We start from the raw sequence: 27,045 nt of genomic DNA, 5'->3' as shown, positions 1-27,045 counted from the left end.
AAAACCTCAAACATCCCACGGCTTCAAAAATCACCCACCCAAAAGGATCTTTAATACTTTGCATAAAAAAGTAGAAATAAAGAAAAGCATATTTTGCATTTAATTCAAGGACATCCAAGAATAAATAGATTTTTTTTTAAAAACATAAGGAACAGGGAGTTTTTTTAATACATATACATCCAACCCAATGCCTATTGCTGGCTGGCTGTGGCCCGTTGGGCAGACAGTGCAAAATTAATAAACAACACACAAGAAAATGGAAAAAAAGATTTTTAAAATAGTCCCCAGCCCTCCCAAAAATGTGCAAACTTTACCCGTTAGAAAAAAGTGAAAACACAATAGGCCCCTATTGCAACTCCATGCCACCCAGAATCAAATTTTAAAAAATGGAAGAAAAGATTAAAAAGGTTAAAACAAATACTGGCGCATGCCCACTGTCAAACAATACATGTATCCAAAGTTCTTTAACTTATTTGATTTCTCACAAAAAAAACTTACAATTGAAAGGTATATATGCAGCATGGGTTGCAAGGAGAGTGATAATTTTCCCTAAAAAAATCCAAATGTAAAGTAGCCAAGGGATGGGTATAAGGCACTGGGAGTGGCCTTCCGGACCCAATATGTTGGCATGCACCTCCATATAGAGAGAGGTAGACCTAACCCAGCAATGTCAGCTGAGCAATGCACTTCATGTCAGCTGGCAAAAACCAGAGCTTGACACATCCACATCCATAGCTGCATCTAGGATGACAGCACAGGTGTTAGCTCCTTCTTTGGCTTTGGCTATAGCTTCGTTCCACCTCTCCTCTGGGATCAATTCTAGCAGAATGGGATGCCATGCTACATTTGATGATTGTCATGTATGAGGATTGCTAATGTGTTTGCTGCCTTTATGGATATTGCTGCCGTAGTTCACTCTCTACCGCAGATTGCCCATGTTTCTACTGTACCTATCAAGGGAGTGGAGTTAAGCATAATGGGGTTGTTGAGGGTTTCTGGGCTGCTGCTATGATCATATCTGGTTTGGGAAGGCTGATAAGCATGTTGGTGAAAATTAGGGTGCTCTGTATTGTTTCTAAAGGCATGGCAAAATCACCTAAACTACCACTAGAGTGTTATGAGAGTTAATCTTTCCTTCCTTACATAATGCAGGATATGAATTAATGTTGTTGTTTTCCTTGGTTGCTCATTGAAGTCATGCAAGAGGCACTGTTGCTCCATGAAAAATATTGGCAGGTCACATTTCATGGATGCCCTTTCGAATAAAGCAAGGAAGCAGGCATTGCCATAAGGTGGGGAACCCAGCTATAGGAGTGCTTCATCCCATTCCTTAGGCAGGATGAAATCCTTCCTTTCCTCCTTGGCTTAATGAGTGTTTACTTTCTTCGTCTCTGTTATGCTCCTGTACCCTGTCTTCCTCCTCCTCTTCTGGTTTGGAACCTTGATTGCTATCCTGTGACGTATCCTTGCCAATGTCTAGAGGGGTTACCGAAACAAGTTTTGACCCAGTTGAGTCTTATGATGGTGGGTGGAACATAGTTGCTTGAGGTGGAGATGATACAGGAAGGTGCTGCTGAAGCAGATCTGAGAGTTGCCCAAGTGGTGCGTAGTTGCAGCTGAGGGACTAGCTTTTGCAATATCTCCAGCATCTGCTGCTAGATGATCATTAAGAAAATTGGCACCTCCATCAAAGGCGGTTCACTACATTGGTGTGTGGGAGCATACAGACATTGATGTTAACCTCTGGTGAACAACCCTGTGTAGTATACTCCGCACTGCAGCACATAGAAATGTTCATCTGTAGCCTTGTGGTGACCTTTCATTTTCTTTTTCTTTATACTCCGATATGTAGTGGACATAGAGCTGAGATGGATTGTAAGAGGTCTCCAAAGGTTGTTCTTGTTTATTGACATTGGTCTCCATCTCTGAATCCACGATGCTGCCTAGCAGATGACCACAGATTTTTAGCGGCCAGTGCAATTAGGAACTGGGCCCTCTGTTGATAGTAGGAAGATAATATCACCTGTTGTTGACGGGACCTTTCACAGAGTTGCTGCTGACGTAGGCTGATGTGAATATGGTTGTCGTTCTAGTAGTCATCTACAAAGTGCTCATTGATGGGGTTGTCATCCACAGTATCATTATCAGTAAGGTCCTGAGTGATTGAGTACTCAATGATAAGGTCTTCCTGCTCATTGGTAGGATAGTTGTAGGCAGCATTTTGAACGGAGTGACAGGTTCATTGGCTGAGATGTAGTGGCTGATGATGAGGTTGTCGTCGTCAGCGCCATTGATAGAAGCATGCTATCATGCTAGGATTAGCTCTTTGCTGACAACCAAAGAAGAAAACCCTACTGTTGTATTCTATTTATTTTGTATGGTCAGATTGCTTGCCAATTTGTCTCTGGGCATATTTGAGGAGTGGCAACTGGGCAGCAGAGATCTACTTGTGTGATGTTTTTGAAGTAATGAACTTTGCGGAATTCAAATTTTACTAGTTCCTAGTGTTGAGTTGATCGGAGTGTACTGTAACTGTGACATTTTTGTTTTAACTGGATTCCGATGGTAAAACGGCGCTTGTTTAACTACAAACCCCTGAAAACTGCATCTATTTAACTACAAGCAACGTTACCTTCAACTAACGGCTTTATTTAGAAGGTAAACACCAGCACGCATCTGCCGGAGCGAGCGCCCACTCATCTTTCAAAGGGAAACATCGGCGCATGCAACTGTTGCAAAGAGCACCCGTCATCACAATCTTGTTCAGCCGGATGTTCCCATGAATCATTGCGTACGTGCGTAACCACGCAAGTTCAAGGGTTACGCTGCGTGCCGGCATCTTAGTTAGTTATTATTTATGAATAACCGGGAACAGTGTTGGCGATTGTGTATGTTTGTGAAGATTTTGGCGATTTACAAACGTTTTCCAGGATTTCCTTCTGGAAGTAACAAGTCAGTTTGAGTTGGAAATATCGACACAATTTGAAAGAAAACTACGAGTGTGTTTGTGACATTACATTTTAAGTACACATTGCTGTTTATTTTTTTTTGTTTACAATAAACACATACTGGGAACATGTCTAGTCAAACGATTGCTCCTCCTCCAACAAATTTGCAAGATCCAGGTTCTCCTAGTATGCCATGGGAGGACTGGATAGAAACTTTTAGTACTTATTTGGAGGCCATTGGAGCTGAAGAATACGTATCTAGTAGGAAATTGGCGATATTAAAGCACCATCTTGGTGTGGAGGGCAGAAATGTGTTAAAAAATGTACCTAAACCAGTTCTGTTGTGGAAAGCAGTGACAATAATTCCAGTTCTGAGAGTAGTGAGGAAGATGTGTATGAAATTGCTGTACTCATGCTAGAGGAGAACTATGGAAAAAAAATCAGCATTGTTGTAGAAAGGCATAGATTTTTCTCCAGAAAACAGGAACAAGGTGAAAACATCAACCAATTTGTTGCAGCCTTAAGGAAATTGGCCACTACATGCAGGTTCAAGGATTTGCGTGATAAATTGATTAGGGATCATCTAATTAAGGCTACCTCAACAAAAAAGTGCAAGAAAAATTGTTGGATATGATAGATCCTACTTTTGAGAAGGCCATACAGATTGCTAAACGTATTGAAAATACGATGAAATATGTGAAAGAATTGACTAGAACTGGGGTTCAGAGTGAATCTAATATTTCCAAAGTTAACGATGTTAGCATGATTAACAAAAGTATCAACAAGAAATTGGATGTAAATTTGGAGAAAAAAAATCATTACTTTCAAAAACCAGCAGTTAAAGTGTGTTATAGGTGTGGAAGCAACAGACACTCATCGGATGCTGTCCATTGTCCCGCTGCGAAGAGCAGGTGCTACAAATGTAAAAAAATGGAACACTTTGCAAGAGTATGTAAAGTAGGAAATGTACTGCAATCTAAACCTGTTGTAAGTGCGATTAGTAATGATCCTACAACTAAATCTGGTGATAGTGATGGGGAAATTTATGTCATAGAAGATGTTAACAATGTGGGCAGTAAGTCAGATGATGAATACACACCTCCTAAAAGTGACATCAAGATAATGGGCACTACTATTCCTATGTGGGCAGATTCTTGTTCTCCTTTCACGATCATAGACAAACATGTTTGGAGGGATTTGGGATCAGTACCTTTAGAATGGACTGATGTTAATCCTGTAGGATATTGTGGACAAAAATTACCAGTTTTAGGTTGATTTTCCACTGATATCATTTTTCAAGAGAGGAAAACGTGTGCTAAAATATATGTGGTAGAAAAGGGTAAGTTACTACTTGGATGGAGGGATCAAAAACATTTAGACATCATCCTTAACCCCAATCATCCATCTCAAGTGTTACTCACTGAGACGTCTGACAGCATTGTGTGGACATCTAAATTTCCAAATCTTTTCAAAAAGAACTAGGATGTCTCAAGAAATTTAGGCACAAAATCATTTTAAAAGAGGGAGTTACTCCTAAAGTACACAAAGTGAGAAATGTTACTTTAGCATTCAGAGGTCCTTTGAAAGAGGAGTTGAACAGATTGTGCAAGGAGGGTATAATTGAGCCCATAGAGGCGTCAGAATGGTTAAGTCCCATCGTGATTGCACGGAAACCGAACAGTTTTATCTGCATGTGTGTGGACTTGAGAGATTTGAACCAATGTATATGGGTTGATCGTCATCCATTACCACAAATTAACAAAATGTTAGCAAGCATTGATGAGGGCAAATTTTTCTCCACCTTAGATTTGTCGAGTGCCTATCATCAAACTTTGTTACAACCGGAGTCCAAGCACTTGACATCATTTATAACTCCTGAAGGTGCATTTCAATTTATCCGAATGCCATTCGGTCTTGCTTCTGCTTCTGCAGTATTTCAAAGGGTCATGCAGAATATCGGGAAGGACATTCCTAATTTATTAGTTTTTCAAGATGACATTTTAATTTGGGGAAAAGATGAGATGACACATGATACATATTTGGATATGACACTGACCAAATTAGAGCAAGCAGGTTTGATGAAAAGTTTACAAAAATGTAAGTTTTGCAGAACTGAGGTGGAGTATTTTGGTCACTCTTTATCATCAGATGGTGTCAAACCAAAACTCAAGCTAGTCGAAGATTTGGAGAAGGCACCAATTCCGCAAGATAAAGATCAACTGAGATCTTTCCTTGGTTTAGCGGAGTACTATTCTAGATTTATCTCTAATTTTGCAAATTGTGTCAACCCGCTCAGGGAACTAATAAAGAAGAATGTTATTTATGTATGGTCTGAAAGATGTCAAAGTGGGTTTGACGAAGTGAAAAGTGCGGTAGCAAATGCTATATCATTGAAACCATTCAATCCTAATGACAAGAGCATAATTGTTACTGATGCGAGTGGTTATGGTTTGGGTGCAGTTTTGATGCAGATATATGAGGGAAAAGAGCAGGTAATTGGTTTTGCATCGCGAACACTTAAGAGAGCTGGAAGTACTTACTGCATGATTGAAAAGGAGGCGTTGGCGTGTTGGTTGGTTGTTCAGCATTTTAGGAATTATGTGTGGGGAATCAGTTTTGATTTGCACACTGACCACAAGCCGTTGGTTGATATTTTTGCCACTGCTGGTGCTGGCAGTGCTACACCACGGATTGCAGATGATTGGATAGTGGCAGAGCTTTCAAGTGTGTTTAATTCTAGCACTGAAACCGAATGGAAAAGTGCCAGTATGGATGATGAAATTATGAAATGGGTTATGTGTAATTTGTCAAGAAGAGATCGTTGGAAATTTCGTGACCATACTATTCAATTCAAGTAAGTTTGGGAGGAACTGTCTGTGATGAATGTTGTTTTAAGGAGATGTGATAGACTGGTGGCTCTGATTTCTTTAAGGAAAAAATTGATGGAACTATTGCATGAAGGTCATTGTGTGATGTCTGCCTTCAAGATGAAAGCTAGAGAAGTTTTTTGGTGGCCGGGAATGGATAGACATATTGAGAGGTTTGTAAGAAATTGCGTCGCATGCTCACGTAGTGATAAGTCTCGTGCCATCCAAGAAAGTCCTATTCACCATGCTGAATTTCCTGATAAGGCATGGAATAAAGTTGCAATGGACATATGTGGTCCCTTTGACATTTTGGGTGTCGGCAACAGATTTGCAATTGTATTGATGGATTATTTTTCCAAGTGGCCAGAATTAACTTTTGTACGTGAGGTAAAATCCAGCAATGTGATAGAATTTTGTGGGGAGATATTCCGTAGAGAAGGGTGTCCGGCTGAAATATTGACTGACAATTGTCCACAGGTCATTTCAAGAGAGTTTTCTGATTTCCTTAATAGGTGGGTTTATCATCCCAGGGGAAATGGTTTAATTGAGCGATTTAATTGTGTGATAGGTGAGTGCATTCAACTAGTCGTACAAAATAATGGTTGTTGGAAGAAGGAGATAAAGGATATGTTATGGAGCTATAGGACAACACCACATTCTGTAACTGGTGAGACGCCTTTTTGTTTGTTAAAGGGCAGGGTACCATGTTCTATTGCTGTGCCTGCGTGGATGGGAAGAAGCGGAAAAAAATGGTGGATGAAGTTGCTTTGAAGATGAGAGTTGGGAAATATCAACATCAATATGAACAAAGACACAATGACAAATTAGTCAGGTTACCTAGACGTTTTGAAGTAGGAATGTATGTAAGAGTGAAATATGACAGTTGTCCTGGTAAAGGTAAATCAAAATTATCTGATTTTAAGAGAATAAGTGTTGTCAGAGGTGATTTGTTGAAATTAGATGATGGAAAGTGGTGGAACACCAATCGTGTAACCAAATGCAATGAAACAGAGGTGAATGAATGGTTAAGATTAAACTACGCAGATCGATCTACTATTCCAAAGAGTGGAACTAATACTAACAAAAAAATAATATTGTTCCTGGAAGTAGTTCTATTTTCAGCAAAGTTTACTCTAACAATGATTTGCGATCCATTAAGCGTACTGTTAACCCACCTTGCAAACTACAACATTATATATGTACATAGTTTTAATTTTGTCAATGATTTGTGATCCAGAAACTGTACTGTTTATCTAACTTGCATACTACGAGATTAGATTGGCATATAATTTAAGTATTATTTGGAATGTTAAAAATTGTTTTATTTGTATTTATTTTTTTAAAGAGAGAGGATATGTTGAATTCTATTTAATTTTGTACATGGTCCTTTAATGGTCATGAGGTTGTATTTCTACAAGTGTAACCTGGCAACTGGGGGGCTTCTAGAATGGAGAGGTGGGAGAGGAGCTGGGACTAGTTGGAGATCACAGCTGTTGAGGGTTGCTGATTTACAACAAATAAACCTTCAAATTACTTTTGATTTGAACTCATTACTTCTTAAAACCTACCATTAATTTAGCAATGATAAAAATGAAAACAAAGTCAACCTTAAAAACCTCAAACATCCCACGGTTTCAAAAATCACCCACCCAAAATGATCTTTAATACTTTGCATAAAAAAGTAGAAATAAAGAAAAGCATATTTTGCATTTAATTCAAGGGCATCCAAGAATAAATAGATTTTTTTTTAAACATAAAGCACAGGGAGTTTTTTTTAATACATATACACCCAACCCAATGCCTATTGCTAGTTGGCTGTGGTCCATGGGTAGACAGTGCAAAATTAATAAACAACACACAAGAAAATGGAAAAAAAGATTTTTAAAATAGTCCCCAGCCCTCCCAAACATTTGCAAACTTTACCCGTTAGAAAAAAGTGAATACACAATAGGCCCCTATTGCAACTCCATGCCACCCAGAATCAAATTTTAAAAAATGGAAGAAAAGAATAAAAAGGTTAAAACAAATACTGGTGCATGCCCACTGTCAAGCAATACATGTATCCAAAGTTCTTTAACTTATTTGATTTCTCACAAAAGAAAACCTTACAATTGAAAGGTATATATGCAGCATGGGTGTAATGACCTACTTCTCTGTATGTTTTGGTGCTTCTGTCAGTCACCATGTCATTACTTACCACATCCTTTGTCAGGTTCCAGAAAGACACCACATTTCACAATACTTACCCAAGAAAGGAATAAACACTGACAACCTATAAGACCATTGCCGAGGAGCTCGCAAATAACAACAAGTCACAACACCTCCAAATCTGAGAGGGTACGCAGAGTAAGTCACAACACCTCTCTATTCTTTGAGAGGGTACACAGCACATGCTCCTCCTAGCAATGTAATTTAGACATCCCTGATGGGAGCCGATTTCCCTCCCGTATCAACAATTACCCATTAGAAGGGAATCGCCCATCCCTCTGTAAGTACTTGGAACAAAAAGGGTCCCGACCTTCCCTCACAAGGAATACAAGCAAATTATATGCTCTAGGGTTTCTTTATTACATGATAATATGATGACAAAAGAAAGAAATGACTAAACATCACAGTAAACATTAGTAGCAATCATCAACACATACATAAACATAGAACCTGAAAATAAAAGCATAGTTAAAGACAATAAGTACACCTGGAAAACCTCACCATAATCTTAGTCATCTTGTCATCTGAAGAAGGGTCCGTCTCTCTTTCCCTCTCCTGGTTGGGTCAGGACTCTCTGTTACACAAACACGACTGCACGTCTGCACCGTGATGTATCATCAGACCGCCAAAACACCAGACCAGCATCTCAGCTCAGCATCCCAGCTCAGCATCTCTCAGCATCTCAGAAACTCAGCATCTCTCAGAATCTCTCTGCCTCTCAGAAACTCTGAATCTCTCACGGACCCCCTTTCTCTAATGTAGAACTCTATCCTCTATCGAAGCTTCTGGAAGAACCCACCTACCTTTCTCACAAGATTCCTGTACCCTTCCACACCAGGCACCCAACAGCAGCTGGCCAAGCGTTTTGTTATGGCGCCAATGTGAAGAAGGCACATTCCTCTTGATAAGAACTGGTCTGCTCTGGTTCACTGCCGGTGAACAACACATGTAATCTGAAATATCACCTCTCACCTACAGAGGCTCAGAAGATGGCTGCAGTTTAGAATATGGAGTTGCTCAAGCATAGGCCTCTACTACTTGGAAAGCAGAATGCTATTATACCACGTCAAAGCCAATAGGCTAAAGTCATAATTCACCTAACTCAAATAACACTATGCCCTTAATCCCTCAGTATCCACTATGGATCACATGTGTGCATCATCACCAACAACTCTGCACCTCGACATCCCATACCTTCTATTCTTTGGCAAGATTATTCTAATGCAAGACCATCCTACATTAAGGCTAAAGTAACATAGCACACTAAAATCAGTACACAATGGTGGTGATCGAGGGTCATCAAAGATCATCAGACCACTAAAGTGGCTCATTCACTACAATGGGTTGCAAAGAGAGTGATCATTTTCCCTAAAAAAATCCAAATGTAAAGTGGCCAAGGGATGGGTATAAGGCACTGGGAGTGGCCTTCCGGACCTAATATGTTGGCATGCACCTCCATATAGAGAGAGGTAGACCTAACCCAGCAATGTCAGCTGAGCAATGCACTTCATGTCAGCTGGCAAAAACCAGAGCTTGACACATCCACCTCTATAGCTGCATCTAGGATGACAGCACAGGTGTTAGCTCCTTCTTTGGCTTTAGCTATAGCTTCGTTCCACCTCTCCTCTGGGATCAATTCTAGCAGAATGGGATGCCATGCTACATTTGATGATTGTCATGTATGAGGATTGCTAATGTGTTTGCTGCCTTTATGGATATTGCTGCCGTAGTTCACTCTCTACCGCAGATTGCCCATGTTTCTACTGTACCTATCAAGGGAGTGGAGTTAAGCATAATGGGGTTGTTGAGGGTTTCTGGGCTGCTGCTATGATCATATCTGGTTTGGGAAGGCTGATAAGCATGTTGGTGAAAATTAGGGTGCTCTGTATTGTTTCTAAAGGCATGACAAAATCACTTAAACTACCACTAGAGTGTTATGAGAGTTAATCTTTCCTTCCTTACATAATGCAGGATAGGAATTAATGTTGTTGTTTTCCTTGGTTGCTCATTGAAGTCATGCAAGAGGCACTGTTGCTCCATGAAAAATATTGGCAGGTCACATTTCATGGATGCCCTTTCAAATAAAGCAAGGAAGCAGGCATTGCCATAAGGTGGGGAACCCAGCTATAGGAGTGCTTCATCCCATTCCTTAGGCAGGATGAAATCCTTCCTTTCCTCCTTGGCTTAATGAGTGTTTACTTTCTTCGTCTCTGTTATGCTCCTGTACCCTGTCTTCCTCCTCCTCTTCTGGTTTGGAACCTTGATTGCTATCCTGTGACTTATCCTTGCCAATGTCTAGAGGGGTTACCGAAACAAGTTTTGACACAGTTGAGTCTTATGATGGTGGGTGGAACATAGTTGCTTGAGGTGGAGATGACACAGGAAGGTGCTGCTGAAGAAGATCTAAGAGTTGCCCAAGTGGTGCGTAGTTGCAGCCTAGGGACTAGTTTATGCAATATCTCTAGCATCTGCTGCTAGATGATCATAAAGAAAACTGGCACCTGCATCAAAGGTGGTTGACTACAGTGGTGTGTGGCAGCATACAGAAATTGATGTTAACCTCTGGTGAACAACCCTGTGTAGTATACTCTGCACCGCACTGCAGCACATAGAAATGTTAATCTGTAGCCTTGTGGTGACCTTTCATTTTCTTTTTCTTTATACTCGGATATGTAGTGGACATAGAGCTCAGATGGATTGTAAGAGGTCTCCCAAGGTTGTTCTTGTTTATTGACATTGGTCTCCATCTCTGAATCCACGATGCCGCCTAGCAGGTGACCATAGATTTTTAGAGGCCAGTGCCATTAGGAACTGGTCCCTCTGTTGATAGTAGGAAGATAATATCACCTGTTGTTGATGGGACCTTTCACAGAGTTGCTGCTGGTATATGCTGATGTGAATATGGTTGTCGTCCTAGTAGTCATCTACAAAGTACTCATTGATGGGGTTGTCATCCACAGTATCATTATCAGTAAGGTCCTGAGTGATTGAGTAATCGATGATAAGGTCTTCCTGCTCATTGGTAGGATAGTTGTAGGCAGCATTTTAAACGGAGTGACAGGTTCATTGGCTGAGATGTGGTGGCTGATGACGAGGTTGTCGTCGTCAGCGCCATTGATAGAAGCATGCTATCATGCTAGGCTTAGCTCTTTGCTGATAACGTTAGGCTTCATGTTGACGTTGATAGATGTCCCTTGGAGTATGGTTTTCGGTGGGAGTACCAGGCAGGAAGAGCTGGTATTCCACATCATTTTGTGTGTAGATTTCTTTCAGGCTTTGTGACATCTATCAGGTCAGCTTCCTAAACCTGTACTACATGGGTTTTAGATGGAAAGGTTTTACAAATGTCACACTGAGAAGGCTTATGATATAGACAATAAATGCTTTGCAAATGCAGATCCCCAGAATAGATCTTCCCTTGTCCTCAAGCTGATTAAGGTTTTAAATGAGATCACTTCTCTCTCTTTACCTACTATTATAGCAGTTGGAATTACCTGATCTGGGCCAAAGAATATCAAGAGAATATCCCAGAAACAACTCACGGTTGGTAAGCGCTGAAAATGGGACAGGCTGTAGTCCAGGCAGATGAGGTAGATGACAAAAATCCAGAAAGAAAGTGTTTTAGTTAGCAAAGAGTAGAGCGAGCTCCTTCCAGGGGTTCCCTCACATACAACATGCAGTAAAAACCAGAGCAATGGAGGCTTCTACAGGTAGCATATAGAGGTGTAACGAACCTTGAGGGGGGTCCCCGTGCAAAGTACATGGAGGGGCGCCCCCTCTGGAGTCATTCAAGACCTCACAGGCCAGGGTACATCAGGGGCCTATGTTAAGCCACTGGGAGCACAGACCTCAGCAAAGCGACCTCATTGACTGAAGTTTGGATTGTTTCAAATGAGGTAGATGTGATACTAAACAAACATAGCAGTTGGGTTGATGGCCATTTTAACACTGTTTGGTGCTATACTAAAAGTACAGTGGATTCACAGCCTGTTGATGGGGAAAGACTGAAGCATGTAAATCAATGAAATATCCAGTCCTGAGAACTATGATACATTAGTTGATCTTTTGAATAGGAAAATATGCGAAGCGTGGCACTATTGGAAATAACAATATTTAGCTTACATGAACAGTTTACTTGCAGTCAAATGTTGTTTCTGGACTTTCTGAAAACATCAGCAATCAAGGGTTAATGGCCTTGTTAGCTCCAGGGCCACATGTTTGCATATACAGAATTACCTTCATCAACCAGAGGTACCGTTTAAATAATTTAACAGTATCTAGCAATCTTAGGTCATATTTCAGTCAATTCTATTACCATCAGCCTCATTTAGAAGTTGGAGCTAAATCTTTCAGTAATACCAAAATGCCGTAAAACGTTTTTACTTGGTATTAAAACAAACACACATTTGTGCACATACAAATTAAACAAAACCTGGATGTAGAATGTAACAGTGCGGTAGACTGTGACAACATTTATTTGGTGATTTGGAATCTAGAAGTCCATTGCTAGTGGAAACCCCATTAGTCAGATTTCCATGCCATATCAAGGTTTTTATTTAAAAAATGTTCAGTGATACCAATTGAGCACGTTAACGTCACTAGATGAAGCAGTCCGTGTTCTAAAGTAAATCCTCAAAACAACCAGTGCTTGCACTTGTGGAATATTCATTAAAAGTCATGGAAGTAAGACATGTGTTACTGCCATCACGTTCTTTCTCGCTCACGTGTGGTGTAGAACAATAATCCTGTATTTTAATATTCATTCTTTTATGTCCAAGGGGATGTGTTGGGCCTACCTGGATGATTAAACCGGTATTCTCTATAAATGCAGTACACTGCACCGGATTGTAATATCAGTATGTGTGATGTATTCTATTGTTAAAACTTTACATTAAGATGTTAAAAAAACAGCACATGTTCCCCTAAGAGGCAGCCACCACCTCTCATCCAAGGCTCGCACAGGCCACACTTGCTGCAATTTTTTACTTGTTCTTGTTTTTTGCAGCTTTATATGGCGCAACTTGCACCCAAAGGTATCGGAACGCTTTACATGAGAACTACTTGCACTACAAACAGACACATTAATTTTTAGGCACATAGAGCTTAAGTGATTTGCCCAGAATCCAATGATGACTGGTAGGGAACGGCGGCGGGAGGTTAGAAAAAAACAAGCATTGAAAATACAATAGGTCTCGTATTTGATTAAGTTAAAGCCATTTGCTTTGCTAATGGTATTGTATAGCAAAGCAAATGACTTAAACTTAATAAAAGGCGAGACCTATTGCATTTTCAATGCTTGTTCTATTCGTGTAACTCTCTCATGTCCTCTTCCAATACAATTCTTGCCAAACATCCCTTCTACCTGTGATGGAGCGAGATTTAGAAATGTTTTTCATTTCAATTCGTGAAGTCACACTTCCATAAATAAAATAATAAAATTAACAGTTGTGCTGTGTATGTATTAATTCAACTTAGTTTAAGTTGCATCTACACATGAAAACGCGGGATACTAACATGTGTGCTCATAAACGTGCATTATGTTGCATTTCCTTGTTTGTGAAAATTAATAAATTAATCGTGTCTATTTGTCATGTCAAAAATTAACTGCAGCTGTTTAGAATAAATGGCATGTGCTTATTTTGCTTCCCTGTCTATGTGGTGTCACTCTATTCTCTATAGGTGCATAAAAAAACTCTGCTGGATTAAAAGAAGAATGGTAGATATAAAATGCTGCTTTATTTGTTTGCTTCTGCTAGGTAACTTAGACTAATGGGTTAGTTATTAGCAATAAAGGGTGGCAACAGAACAATTTATATTACTCGCATTAATTATTTTCTTGTGTTTGTTTATACAATAGTTAATAAAAAGGCTTTGGGCCTAGTGAAATTTTCCGCGTTTGCAAAAATCTGCTTGGAGCCAGAGTGAGTCCATGATGGCAACAGTTTTCTCCGTCTGAAAAGTTTGTCGTGCTGAGATGACATTCTCTTAGCTGAACAAGGCCAAGGCCAGGAACCGGCAAAAGGCTTATGAAATTCATGCCTCCGAGGAAGTTAAAAACTTCACTTGTTTCAATTGTTGCGAACTGGAGGAAACTGCGTTGTTCGAAAACTAGAGACAATGGTCTCTAAGAATGATGACGGAACTATAATTCTGAAATGTGGTGACACGTCGCCTGTCACTTTTGGACCAATGAGGCTCTGATTTCAGCAATGAAAATTACTTTTTCTTAGATTAGCTTAGCGTAGAAAGGTATAAAAACTCTTACCCCGTGGAAGAGTTATGCTTCTCCTTGCAGACCTTTGATGAGGGCGTTATGCTGTTGGACTTCTCTTGGAACACGTAAGAGCCCTCAAAGACTTTACTCTTTAATTTTCATTATAGTTAGCATTAGTTAGAGACTTAGGTTTTGAAAAATGCCAAACTGATAATTTTCATTTGCAATAATAATTTTGATTCATAATAAAATTGTCATAACTATTTACAAAGATTCAAATAAAAATGCTTTAATAACATTTCTAATACATTTTCCAAATGAGTAGCTAATAAAATTCTTACTTTGGAAAACAAGCTGGTCTTGTTATTTCATGGAAACAGGTTATTCATAGCTAGATCTTATCGCCACAGTGGCTTAATTAGCTTGTAGGTTTGTGAAGTATGATGAATTCATTTACCATGGTTGTATATAAATGTATATAATTTGTGAATAGGTTAATTAGGTCACATGATTCAGTTGGTTATAATATGTCATGTTAGATTTATGGGCCTTATGAGAGTTTATTGATTGATGGTGTATATAGTGGAGTTGGGTAGCGTTGTTTATGACATATTTCCTATAGCCCGCTGGATCAATTTTTCTGGTAGCAGAGGAAGGTTGCTATGGTAACCGATATGTTATATGGTAGTTAAATAGGATCGATGATTAACATATGTTGAGTTTGTTCATTTGCGTTATATGTAGTCGAAAGGGTTTTTCCGGCGTGGAAACCCCTAGTTGTACCGGTACAGAGTAGTGTGGCCAGAGTGTAAAGTCACAAGTCACACAGTGCATTTGATCTGTTTCAGAGTTGTGATACCGTCGTGTATCACAAGTGTTGTCGTCGTGCAACACATATTAGGAATATAGATGTGTCATAGTGAGGATTGTCTATGAAATCGAAGCATTGAGTATAGGGACAATGTGCCCGTTCTAAAACTCTTTGTGGGAAAGTAATAGAATTAATTTGAGCTTAAGTGAAGGGTAAGGTAACGTCACTTATTTTACTGACGATTCATGTTATCAGTGGGGGGTTAGAGTCCCACCAGGATTTCATGTGTATATGGTTAGGGATACTTTCCGTTTGAAAGTGCATAAATGGTTTTGTAATTCCGTTCGAGTCAAACTTTGAATTGCTACTTTATGTGCATTCAGAGAAAAGCGCGTTCGTTATTACGTGTGTGAAGGGCAGAGTAAAGGTTTACTTTATCGGCAAATGCATATTCTGTGAGAATAGCGTCGTCTATTCCACGCAAAGAATTTCTCGTGTGTCTGTAAAAACTATCACCTTATTTAGAGAAACAGACAAATGGTTTGTTCTTTTTGTTGTTGATTAATTGAATTTCATTGAGAAAAGTGTCTTTAAAATGGCGCTGTGAAAAGTTTTTGTGAAGGAGGGGTGAGCGCTGAGAGTGAAACGCGAGAAACCACAGCGGCTGTGTACGTCACTGAGTCCGTGCAGGGATTCGGTACTGTACGTCACAGACTGTACTCTGATTGGTTCACGTGACTTTGTCGAGCTGAACGCTGATTGGCATTGGTGGGAAGCTCTGTTTTTACTGGTTGAGCAAGGTGGTGACGTAGCTCGAACCTGATTGGCTTGTTGGTGTGTTTCGCGCACGGATTGGCTGGTTTTACGGAACAACCAGGAAAACATTACGATCATTTCTGATTAAGCGGATTTGATTTAAAAATGACTTATTACTTTAAACATGTCGAGAAAAAGACTTCAATATTTCAAAAATTTAAGAATTTTATTTCACCTGACAAGAAAATTCAAACACGAGGTGGTAAATTACTTCATAAGTACAAGACACCTGCAGCATATATGGAAGGTGAATATGGTTACCATACTGTTCTATAGTTTGATGTTTGGAACAATTACACAAAGGACGACGGCGTATTGGCTTGGCCGGATGATGGTTCATTTAATGTTAAGGTCTTAAGAAATCTGAGAGAGAAAATGTCAGCTCTAGTACCATGGCCTAGACCGACACAATTTGAAGCTTTGGTTGAATGGGAGGATGAGATGTTTCAACTTCAGAGAGAAGCAAATGGGATTAAGAGACCTCCGAAAACACCGAGCTACAAACGAGAAACGCATGAAGATAGAATGCGTAAGTGGAGACAGGGAGATATGTGCGATGGTCTCTATTTAATTAGGGAAATGGTTTTAGGGTCTCCAGGTGAAAAGAGAACAGAAAAGAAAAATAATGTTGTTATAGATAACGAATCAGAAGATCCAGTCTTAGAAGAAATTTTTACGACAAATAATAAAAATGCCCCTTTGAGACAGCCTCGTTCATGGTCCACTCCAATGATTTCTGCTGTAGCCTCTCCCAGCGCACCCCCAATAAATGATTCTCCAAAATTATACCCAAATAATTGTGAATCTTTTGGAACTCCAGAACAGTTTGAGATAAGAACTAATTCTAGTGCTTGTATTGAAAACAGAAGTTTTCCAATGGAAAGGGAAGCCCCTAGAAATCTGATGAGAACTGACAGGATTGAGGAAGTTGCAAATACTTCAGAATACTTGCGATCGAAAGAAAAATGAATTCAGCAGATAACAAAGAGCATGGAAGCAGTGACAGTTCCAGTAACGATTGGTCCTGTTCAGCCTGTTTTTAATCAAAAGGGAATTAAACAGCCAGGTTTAACAATTCCTTTAAATGCAGAAATTCAAAAAGTAGCTGAAAAATTTTATTCAGATTTATCTGAAATTAATCGTGAAAAATCAAGGATGCCTGACTTGACTTTTAATCAAGGTTCTTTTAACCAGACACCAATGGGTGCAAAGTCAGATGCTGAGTCTCTAGAGAAAAGAGAATCAAATTCAAAACTTGATGTTGCAAAATTAAAAGCAGATTTGGAAGAATTAATAATTGGTACAATTGGTCCTGACAGTTTAACATTTTACCGAGATGATGAACTCCTGTTCATCAGCAAAAGCATGCAATGGAAAATAAAGAATAAATATGATCAGTTGGAGGAACTGGCAGAAGAATTAGAAATTGATTTGAACAAACAGAAAAATGTGGGAAAGCATTACAGATTAAATTTTACAGAAAAAGACATTGAAAATTTCAATACAGGAGGTAGAATCACACACATAAAAGAATTGATTGTTTACATCTAAACATTGGGTGACTTGAGTAAATGGAGAGTAAAATGGACCAAAAAGAAAGAAGATGAGAGATTAGATAGATTGGATAATCTATCCAAACAGTTTCCAATGAGAGAAATCGTAGGTGGAGGGTATGTACATGTTCCCTGGTCAAGACAGGACATTCTACTCTTTACTAATGATTTTCCTCGGCTGAGAGAAAAGCCGGTGGAATGGTACCGACAGGTATACCGATTTATTAAAATTTCAAAAGTTCTGTGGATTGATCTGGATGAATTTTTCGATATTGTTGTCCCATCAGATCTCTGGACAGAATGTAAAATTGCTGTGGCTTGGCCAAAAGCTGAACCAGATCGAGTTAAAGATACAGGTGCTCCAGCACCCGAAGTCATGGAATTTTATGAAAAAGTGATTTACTGGTTAAAACAAAAAATTGCCCCAAAGGAAGTAGATTGGGTTAAAATAGACAGGACAAACCAGGAGCCGAAAGAATCAGTTCATTCCTTCTATGAAAGATTATTATTAGTTTTCAAACAATACAGTGGTTATGAAAAATTAGATGAAAAGGATATGAGCCATTTTATCTACAGGTTCGTTTATGGTCTTAGACCAGAAATTGGAGAAATGATCAGGAATAATATTGTCGGATGGCAATCAAATTCAGTTGATAATATTTTGAGAAAGGCAAAATACTGCAGTGATGAGTTAGAAGCTAAACAAAAGAAATTAAAGGAAAAGGCAATGTGGGCACAGGTAAAAGTAGCTGAGCAACAGATTGCAAGTCTTGAAAATAAAAATGGGAATTTTGTGCAACATGGAAATTTCATGCAGAATCAGAATCAGGGTCAAGGAAAGTTTAAAAATAATTTCAATAATCCAAATAAGCCAAAGTTTAATCCAAAAATTGAAGAATTAAAACAAACGATGCCTTGCTTTAATTGCGGGGAGATTGGACATTGGAGAAACGAGTGCAAAAACCCACCCAGAAAATTTAAAAATACATCATTTAACCCACAAATGCATAATGATGTTGATCTGCAGCAACAACTGCAGCTGCAGTGTCAAATGAGTGTACTGAGTCTTCAGCGACAGCTACAACAGCAGTCAGTTGGCCCAGCAACAGAATCAGATTCCATTACCTCCTTTCCCAAACTGTGGGGGAGGTCAAAAATTCAATCAAGATATTGGATTCAGCGGATGTGATCAGGTAATAAGAAATCAAAGAAAAAATTTGCAAAGTGCATCAGGACAATTTTTGTTAACAGAAAACCAAAGGAGCGATTCTGATGACTGCTTCTGACGGTGCCCGAGAGAGGAAGAGTGTGTAATTGGAGCCACTCTTGAGGTTGACCAGTCTGGTCCATTTGTAAATGGAAAAGTGAACGATGTAGAGATCACTTTTCTTGTGGACACTGGTGCTACCCGTTCTACTGTTAGATCAGTGGAAATTGAAAACCTACCTCTCTCTGGGGATACCATCCAAGTAGTCGGAGTTAGCAATCAACAAATGAAGACTGATCTTACTGATCCTGTAAATGTGGAAATAGGCAATTTCAAAGACAAACACAGATTTGTAGTTTGTAATAGCAGTCCAGTGAATTTACTAGGAAGAGATATATTGTGTAAAATGAATTGCAGAATATATTGCTCACCTGGTGGAATTGAATTACAAACCATGGAGGAAGATGGGTTGTACAGACTGACTATGCTAATGATTGAGGCAGAAGAAGAAAAATTGTTTCCTACCTTTGATAAAGAAAATTTACCAGAAGAATTGAAAGAGACAGTTAAATCTGAGATTTGGGATTTGACTGGAAATGAAATGGGTCTGATGAAACATGTCGATCCAGTCAAAATCATAGTGAAGCAGGGAATAGATATTCCAAACATACCTCAATATAAAATGAAAGCAGAAACGATTGAGGGTGTTATTCCTGTTATTGAAAAATTCATCAAGCAAGGTGTTTTAAAAGAAATTGAGAGCAGTCCTTGTAACTCACCGATTATGGGGATCAAAAAGCCAAATGGAACGTATAGAATAGTTCAGGATTTAAGAAAAATTAATCAGATTGTCGTTCCTTGTTGTCCAGTTGTTCCAAACCCTGCTGTCATTCTTTACCAGATTCCGCATGATGCAGAATGGTATACTGTCATTGATCTTTGCAATGCGTTCTTTACTGTTCCATTGCATCCAGAAAGCCAGGAAATTTTCGCTTTCCGGTTCCAGAATAAGACTCTCGCATGGTGCAGAATCCCTCAAGGGTATACAGAAAGTCCTTCTATCTTTAATGAACTGTTAAAAAGATCTTTGGAAGATTTGAATTTGCCAGGTAGATCGACATTAGTACAGTATATTGACGACTTATTAATTGCAGCAAAAACAAGAGATAATTGTGTGACAGACACAATTACAATTTTGAATCATTTGGCAGATGAAGGACATAAAGTGTCTCCTGCAAAGTTGCAGTTTTGTAAACAGGAAGTAAAATATCTTGGACATAGAATTGCAAAGGGAATAAGACAGGTAACAATTGAGAGAATTAAAATGATTCAGGTAATGAAACCTCCAAAAACACAAAGACAGGTGAGAATGTTCCTGGGAATGGTCGGTTACTGTCGTCAATGAATTAGTGGATTTTCGGTAATTGCGAAGCCCCTACAGAGACTAACAAAATCAGATGTGAAAGATCCAATTGTTCTTACTGATATTGAGTTGGAAGCTTTTGAGAAACTAAAAAGAAGCTTATGTGAAGCTACATAAGTACTGAACAAACAAACAGACGCGCAATATATTACATCGCGGACCAGACAAACACGCAATGTTTTGTCCTTGCAGGTCTTCAAGCCGGTTCCCCGTCATGGCGTCTTTTGGAAAAGGTAAACAAACGCCGACCTCTCTAGTTACCCTTAAAAACACCTTGAGTAAACAATATAACAAACACGCATGAATTTTGGTTGCCCTAACAGTGATCCCGCCAAGACATCTACCATATTAAAGAATTGGGAAGCCCCAAAAGAATTCAAATAGGTAAGAAAACACACTCAAACTCAGTACAGAAAACAGAGTCATGAGGAATGATAAATAAACTTACATACACATCATTTACTTCCAGGGTGTTATACTGAAATCAAGTGACAGTGGTGAGTGATTCCAACCAAGTCAGGTTGATTAATTTGTTACGTGGTGTACGGTGTGGAGTAGAACTAAGTAATGTCTTTTGATGTCATTCAGGTTGTCCAGCGTCGTCACATAGATCTCACAATTAAGGGTGACACACAAATGAGGTAAGATGCTCACGGTGGCTGTTGAGCTACACAGTGGTTTCTGTTATGGTAGCGAACCCATTCCTAATTAAGGTTTCCCCCTTCTTTATCCCACAGTTTGGTCCTGATGAGAACTCGAGAATAAAAAGAGTTCGAAACGCGTAGACCGGATGTTCATTATGCCATAAGAATATTATGTAAAATATAAGATTCTGTACAAAAGAACTGAAAAACGCATGAATTACATATCTATGGCAGCATTGCAATCACAGTGCATGATTTTTTTCTGATTTTTTTCTGATTTATTGTAAATAGTGTGTTGGTTTTTCGGAGTGTATGAAAGTGTATGCAAGTGGTTCACACACAAGTGGTTGGATGAATGAGAGAAAGGGAGTGTTTTAATATACCAAAATGTTTTCAAAATTTTTTTTGTATGTTATGTATTGTATTTGAATTGAACAAATGTTTTTCACAAAAAGATGAACAAATAACCCTATGAAGTAAAACAAGGAAATAAAAACCTAGATTTCTTCAAGGAAATGAGACCCTCTCGCTTTATGTTCTAATCGAAAGTGAGGGAACCAAGTTGATGGTGAAATATTGATGGCAGCATTGGCAGGTTGGTGATTATATTACTTTAGGCTGTGGCTTGGCCTTGCTGCTTGGGAGCCCGTACCCAGTGGTGTTTTTTCGCATTTATAGCAGGCGGTGGCCTGTGTGGTAGCCCTCAGTGGATACTTTTTGAATAATTGTTTGGGTGAAAAGATCCGAGTTCCTCAAGGGAGGATCAGGAAAGTTGTCCTGCGTCGGTAGAAGTGAATGTAGTGCCAGTTTTTCTGAAAAAACTCATTAGTGTGATTTAACATACTGTAGAATATGTCAGATAAAGAGACCTTTGCCTATAGCGAAGATCATATACAGAAACTACTAGCGGCTCCACCGCTGTTCGCATCAGCCTCATTAAGTGTAAATGCCCAAAATCAAAACGAGACGGACAAACTACTAAGACTCCGGAAAAAGCAAATACGGACAGACTTACACGGACACTTCCTGCTGCAACATCTAAGAGCAGGTACCATTCCGAGTGGACTACAAGTGAAAAATATTCCAGTCATCTTCACAGAGGATCCAATTTATAAGAAGGGGTATAGTTTCATAGAAACTAAGTGCAGCAGAGATCTCATGGTCCTAACAATAGAAACCGCACAAAGACTCTCCAAGGTCCAACTAGAAGAGATAGATACCCTAATATCCAGCATTTCCACAAATCAGCTAATAACAGATGCCAAATCATTGCTTGAAAAAGTAGAGAAAGAAATCGGGGATTTTAAGGACTACACCATTAACCAAAAAACAAGCAAATTTGAGAAGGACCAAAAAAATTTCAATTTGGATAAAGTCTACCCCTACCTTCAATCCGACTTCTATACACACCCAGAATCAAGGAAGTACCTACAAGACTATCAAGGAAGATCAGGAAATAAATTCATCACATTTTCAGATACTTCCTCATCGGGAAGTGGAAGCGAGGGAGACAATAGTGATACCCGTGGCAATAATAGCCGAAGAGGTTCATTTCGCCAAAACCAACAAGGCACCAACAATTTTTTAGGAAGAGGACAGTCCAAGCCCAGAGGCAGAGCGAGAACAAATCAACCCTGGGAAATGTCAACTCGACGTCAAAATTACAAGAACTGACGAAACCTTCTCTGATATTTAACCTCTCCGAGAGAATCCTCACAGAACAAGAAGAAAGTGTCCTCCAAAAGGGACTATCTTTCGTTCCAACTAAAAAAACTGACTTTGTAAAACTCAAAACCGAAACGATAGAGTTTTTTAGGAAAATTAGGCTAAAAACCTTCTTCATAGAAAACCCAATGGACCAAGGAATTGAAACTACGGGCCTCAGGAACAAATCCACATTCTGCCCCCCCAATTACAAAGTACCCAAGGAAGTGATAACCTTTGAAAGAACTATACTGTCCGCAATTTCTGAAATGGAAAAAGAAAAAAGATGGCTCAAACATAACATAACTAAATCAGAATCAATGGCCCTGACCACCTTAAAAAATGATACGTCGGTGATCATCAAGCAAGCTGACAAAGGTGGGTCCATTGTAATCTGGGACCGCACTCTTTACATGGATGAGGTTAATAAACAGCTAAATGATGAGAATTGCTATCGCAGGATAAATAAAGACCCCACACTGGATTTAAAAAATGAACTGTTTTCCATTATAGATGAAGCATCCGAATTGGGCTTTTTGGGCAAAAAAGAAACCGAATATCTAAAGATCAAGCATCCAAGAACTCCTTTGTTCTACGTTTTGCCCAAAGTGCACAAAAACAAAAAAACGCCCCCAGGCCGCCCCATAGTGTCGGGGTGTGAGTCACTAATGGAGCCAATATCTAAATTTGTGGACTTCTTTTTAAAGCCTTTCCTACCCAATGTCAAATCATACATCCGTGACACAATGCACTTCATTAATAAATTGAGTGAGATTCAATTTGACAAGAACAACGACTGGATGGTAACGATGGATATAACATCGCTATACACACAAATACCACAGGATGACGGGCTAGGAGTTCTCAGACAGCTATTAGACACTAGAGACAAGCCACAAAAAATACCAACGGATTTCATCATCAAGCTAGCTACGTTCTCATTGAAACGGAACTACTTTAATTTCGATGGGACTTTCTATTTCCAAACAGGGGGTGTGGCGATGGGTTGCCCCTTCGCCCCAGAATTGGCAATACTGTTTATGTCAGCCTATGAAGAGAAATTTGTGTATGAGAATAATCCTTTTTTCCATTGGATAAAAAATTGGAACCGCTTCATCGATGATATTTTCTTCGTGTGGACTGGACCAGAAGAGGAACTAATCAATTTCCATAATTGGTTAGACAACAGGACCCAAGAGATAAAATTCAGCCTGAACCATTCCAAAACCAAAATGCCTTTCCTGGATGTCGAAATCTATCCCTCGCAGGATGGAGGATTAATTACCACCCTTTACATAAAAGACACGGATCGGAACAAATCATTGCATTTCCAAAGCAATCACCCGCGGAGCCTCAAGGAAAACCTTCCCTACGGACAATTTTTAAGAATCCGTAGAAATTGCCACCAAAAAGAAGAATTCATGAAACATTCGGACAAATTGATAACAAACCTGATGAAACGTGGTTACCCAAAAAAACTACTGAAAAGAAGCAGAAAAAGAGCATGGTGGACCCCAAGGGAATGTCTCCTGGAAAAGAAAAACAAGCAAAAAATGAACCGGATGGTTCTAGTGAGCACGTATTGTCCAAATTCAAACAAATTAAAAAAAGTGATTAAAAGCAATTGGCACTTAATCAAAAATTTAAATGAGGAATTCACGAATGTCCCCCTATTCGCGTTTCGAAAAGAGGCCAGCATTGCGAATAAACTGATAAGAGCAGCGATCCCCACAAAAGAACAATCAACTTTAAGAAACATGTTGGGACTTCCGCCAATCCAAGGACACCACAAATGTGGCAGCTGCAATTGTTGTGCAACTACAGATGAAGGCATTGTTTTTAAATATAGAACAATTTCATGGAGACACGAAACATTCACCAACTGTAAGTCACGGTATGTTATTTATGGAATAACATGTCCATGCGACCTACTATATGTAGGTAAAACCAATCAGGAAATTAAAACAAGAATTCAACAACATCGATCAAGAATTAAAAGGAAGGTACCCAATGCTCCCTTAGTTCAACATTGGCAGCTTAAAAATCACACTGAAACTGATCTACGTTGGACTGTCATTGCTAAGGTGGAGAATGACAAGAGAGGAGGAGATTTGGACGCAAAATTATCCCGCTATGAAGCAATGATGATAGTAAGATTCAATTCTGCAATGGAAGGATTGAACGAAATTTCCGAAATGTATAAATTGTGATCATGACGACAAAAAATTAAAAAATTAAAAATCCATTAAAAGACACAACATTACCACACCAAGCCTGTACACAGTGAAAAACATCCCATGTTAGAATGTTTCATGACTTAGTAAAGACAATACCCTAAAAGTAAAAGCCAGGACCATTGAAAAAACACGAGCGCCAACACTTCCCAACATGGCGCGGGTGTTTCCCAGCACAATAAGATGGGTTCCCAGAGGCAGCGCTTTCCGGAATCAGCATATACTGCCAGAGCGCATGCGCACCTGACCGGACGACGGACAGTGCACGCACAGATCCCAAGGAGCCGGCGTTTCAACCACAAACCAGAAGATTAAGGTAAACTTTTAGTCACGAAGCTCGGCTTCATAAGTACTGAACAAACAAACAGACGCTCAATATATTACATCGCGGACCAGACAAACACGCAATGTTTTGTCCTTGCAGGTCTTCAAGCCGGTTCCCCGTCATGGCGTCTTTTGGAAAAGGTAAACAAACGCCGACCTCTCTAGTTACCCTTAAAAACACCTTGAGTTAACAATATAACAAACACGCATGAATTTTGGTTGCCCTAACAGTGATCCCGCCAAGACATCTACCATATTAAAGAATTGGGAAGCCCCAAAAGAATTCAAATAGGTAAGAAAACACACTCAAACTCAGTACAGAAAACAGAGTCATGAGGAATGATAAATAAACTTACATACACATCATTTACTTGCAGGGTGTTATACTGAAATCAAGTGACAGTGGTGAGTGATTCCAACCAAGTCAGGTTGATTAATTTGTTACATGGTGTACGGTGTGGAGTAGAACTAAGTAATGTCTTTTGATGTCATTCAGGTTGTCCAGCGTCGTCACATAGATCTCACAATTAAGGGTGGCACACAAATGAGGTAAGATGCTCACGGTGGCTGTTGAGCTACACAGTGGTTTCTGTTATGGTAGCGAACCCATTCCTAATTAAGGTTTCCCCCTTCTTTATCCCACAGTTTGGTCCTGATGAGAACTCGAGAATAAAAAGAGTTCGAAACGCGTAGACCGGATGTTCATTATGCCATAAGAATATTATGTAAAATATAAGATTCTGTACAAAAGAACTGAAAAACGCATGAATTACATATCTATGGCAGCATTGCAATCACAGTGCATGATTTTTTTCTGATTTTTTTCTGATTTATTGTAAATAGTGTGTTGGTTTTTCGGAGTGTATGAAAGTGTATGCAAGTGGTTCACACACAAGTGGTTGGATGAATAAGAGAAAGGGAGTGTTTTAATATACCAAAATGTTTTCAATTTTTTTTTTGTATGTTATGTATTGTATTTGAATTGAACAAATGTTTTTCACAAAAAGATGAACAAATAACCCTATGAAGTAAAACAAGGAAATAAAAACCTAGATTTATTCAAGGAAATGAGACCCTCTCGCTTTATGTTCTAATCGAAAGTGAGGGAACCAAGTTGATGGTGAAATATTGATGGCAGCATTGGCAGGTTGGTGATTATATTACTTTAGGCTGTGGCTTGGCCTTGCTGCTTGGGAGCCCGTACCCAGTGGTGTTTTTTCGCATTTGTGTTAATTCAAAGACACAGTAACTTGAGAAAGCCTATTGCTTACTTCTCAGCAGTTCTTGATCCAGTTGCAAAGGCATTACCAGGTTGCTTAAAAGCAGTTGCAGCAACAAGTGTTAGCCTAGAACAAAGTGAAGGAATAATAATGGGATTTCCTGTAAAAGTCTATGTTCCTCACTCAGTTGAAATTCTCCTTACAAGGAGTAAAACGCAACACTTGACAAACAGCAGACTGACCAAATATGAAAAGATTATTCTGGGATCAGATAATGTGTCAATTGCAAGGTGTGTAAATTTAAATCCTTCCACACTGTTACCTGACACTGAAAATATTGACGAAAATGACGTAGAGCATGAATGCTTGGATGTCATTGAATATTGTACCAAGCCAAGGCAGGACATTAAAGATGTACCATTGCCTGAATCAGATCTTGTCTTGTTTGTGGATGGCTCTTGTCTGAGATCAGAAGGAGGTGTTTTGAGAGCAGCATATTCGGTCTGCACAGTGGCAGATGTTGAAGAAGCTTCATGTCTTGCAGGAATTCGTTCAGCACAGGTGGCTGAATTAATTGCTTTAATTCGTGCTTGTGAAATAGCAAAAGACTTGAGGGTTACTATAATTACAGATAGCCAATATGGATTCGGAGTTGTGCATGATTATGGACAGCTCTGGTCTCAGAGAGGCTATATGACGTCTGCAGGTTCTCCAATCAAAAATGCTGAATTCATTAAAAGATTAATTGATGGCATTCAAATGCCAAGAGAGATTGCTGTGGTAAAATGCGCAGCACATCAAAAAGGTGAAGATTTTATCACCAAAGGCAATAATTAAGCAGACGAAATGGCAAAATGTTGTGCAAAAAATGA

Source organism: Lissotriton helveticus, chromosome 2_2, assembly GCF_964261635.1.
Source record: "Lissotriton helveticus chromosome 2_2, aLisHel1.1, whole genome shotgun sequence".
NCBI lineage: Eukaryota > Metazoa > Chordata > Amphibia > Caudata > Salamandridae > Lissotriton > Lissotriton helveticus.
Note: the sequence above shows the minus strand (reverse complement) of the source record.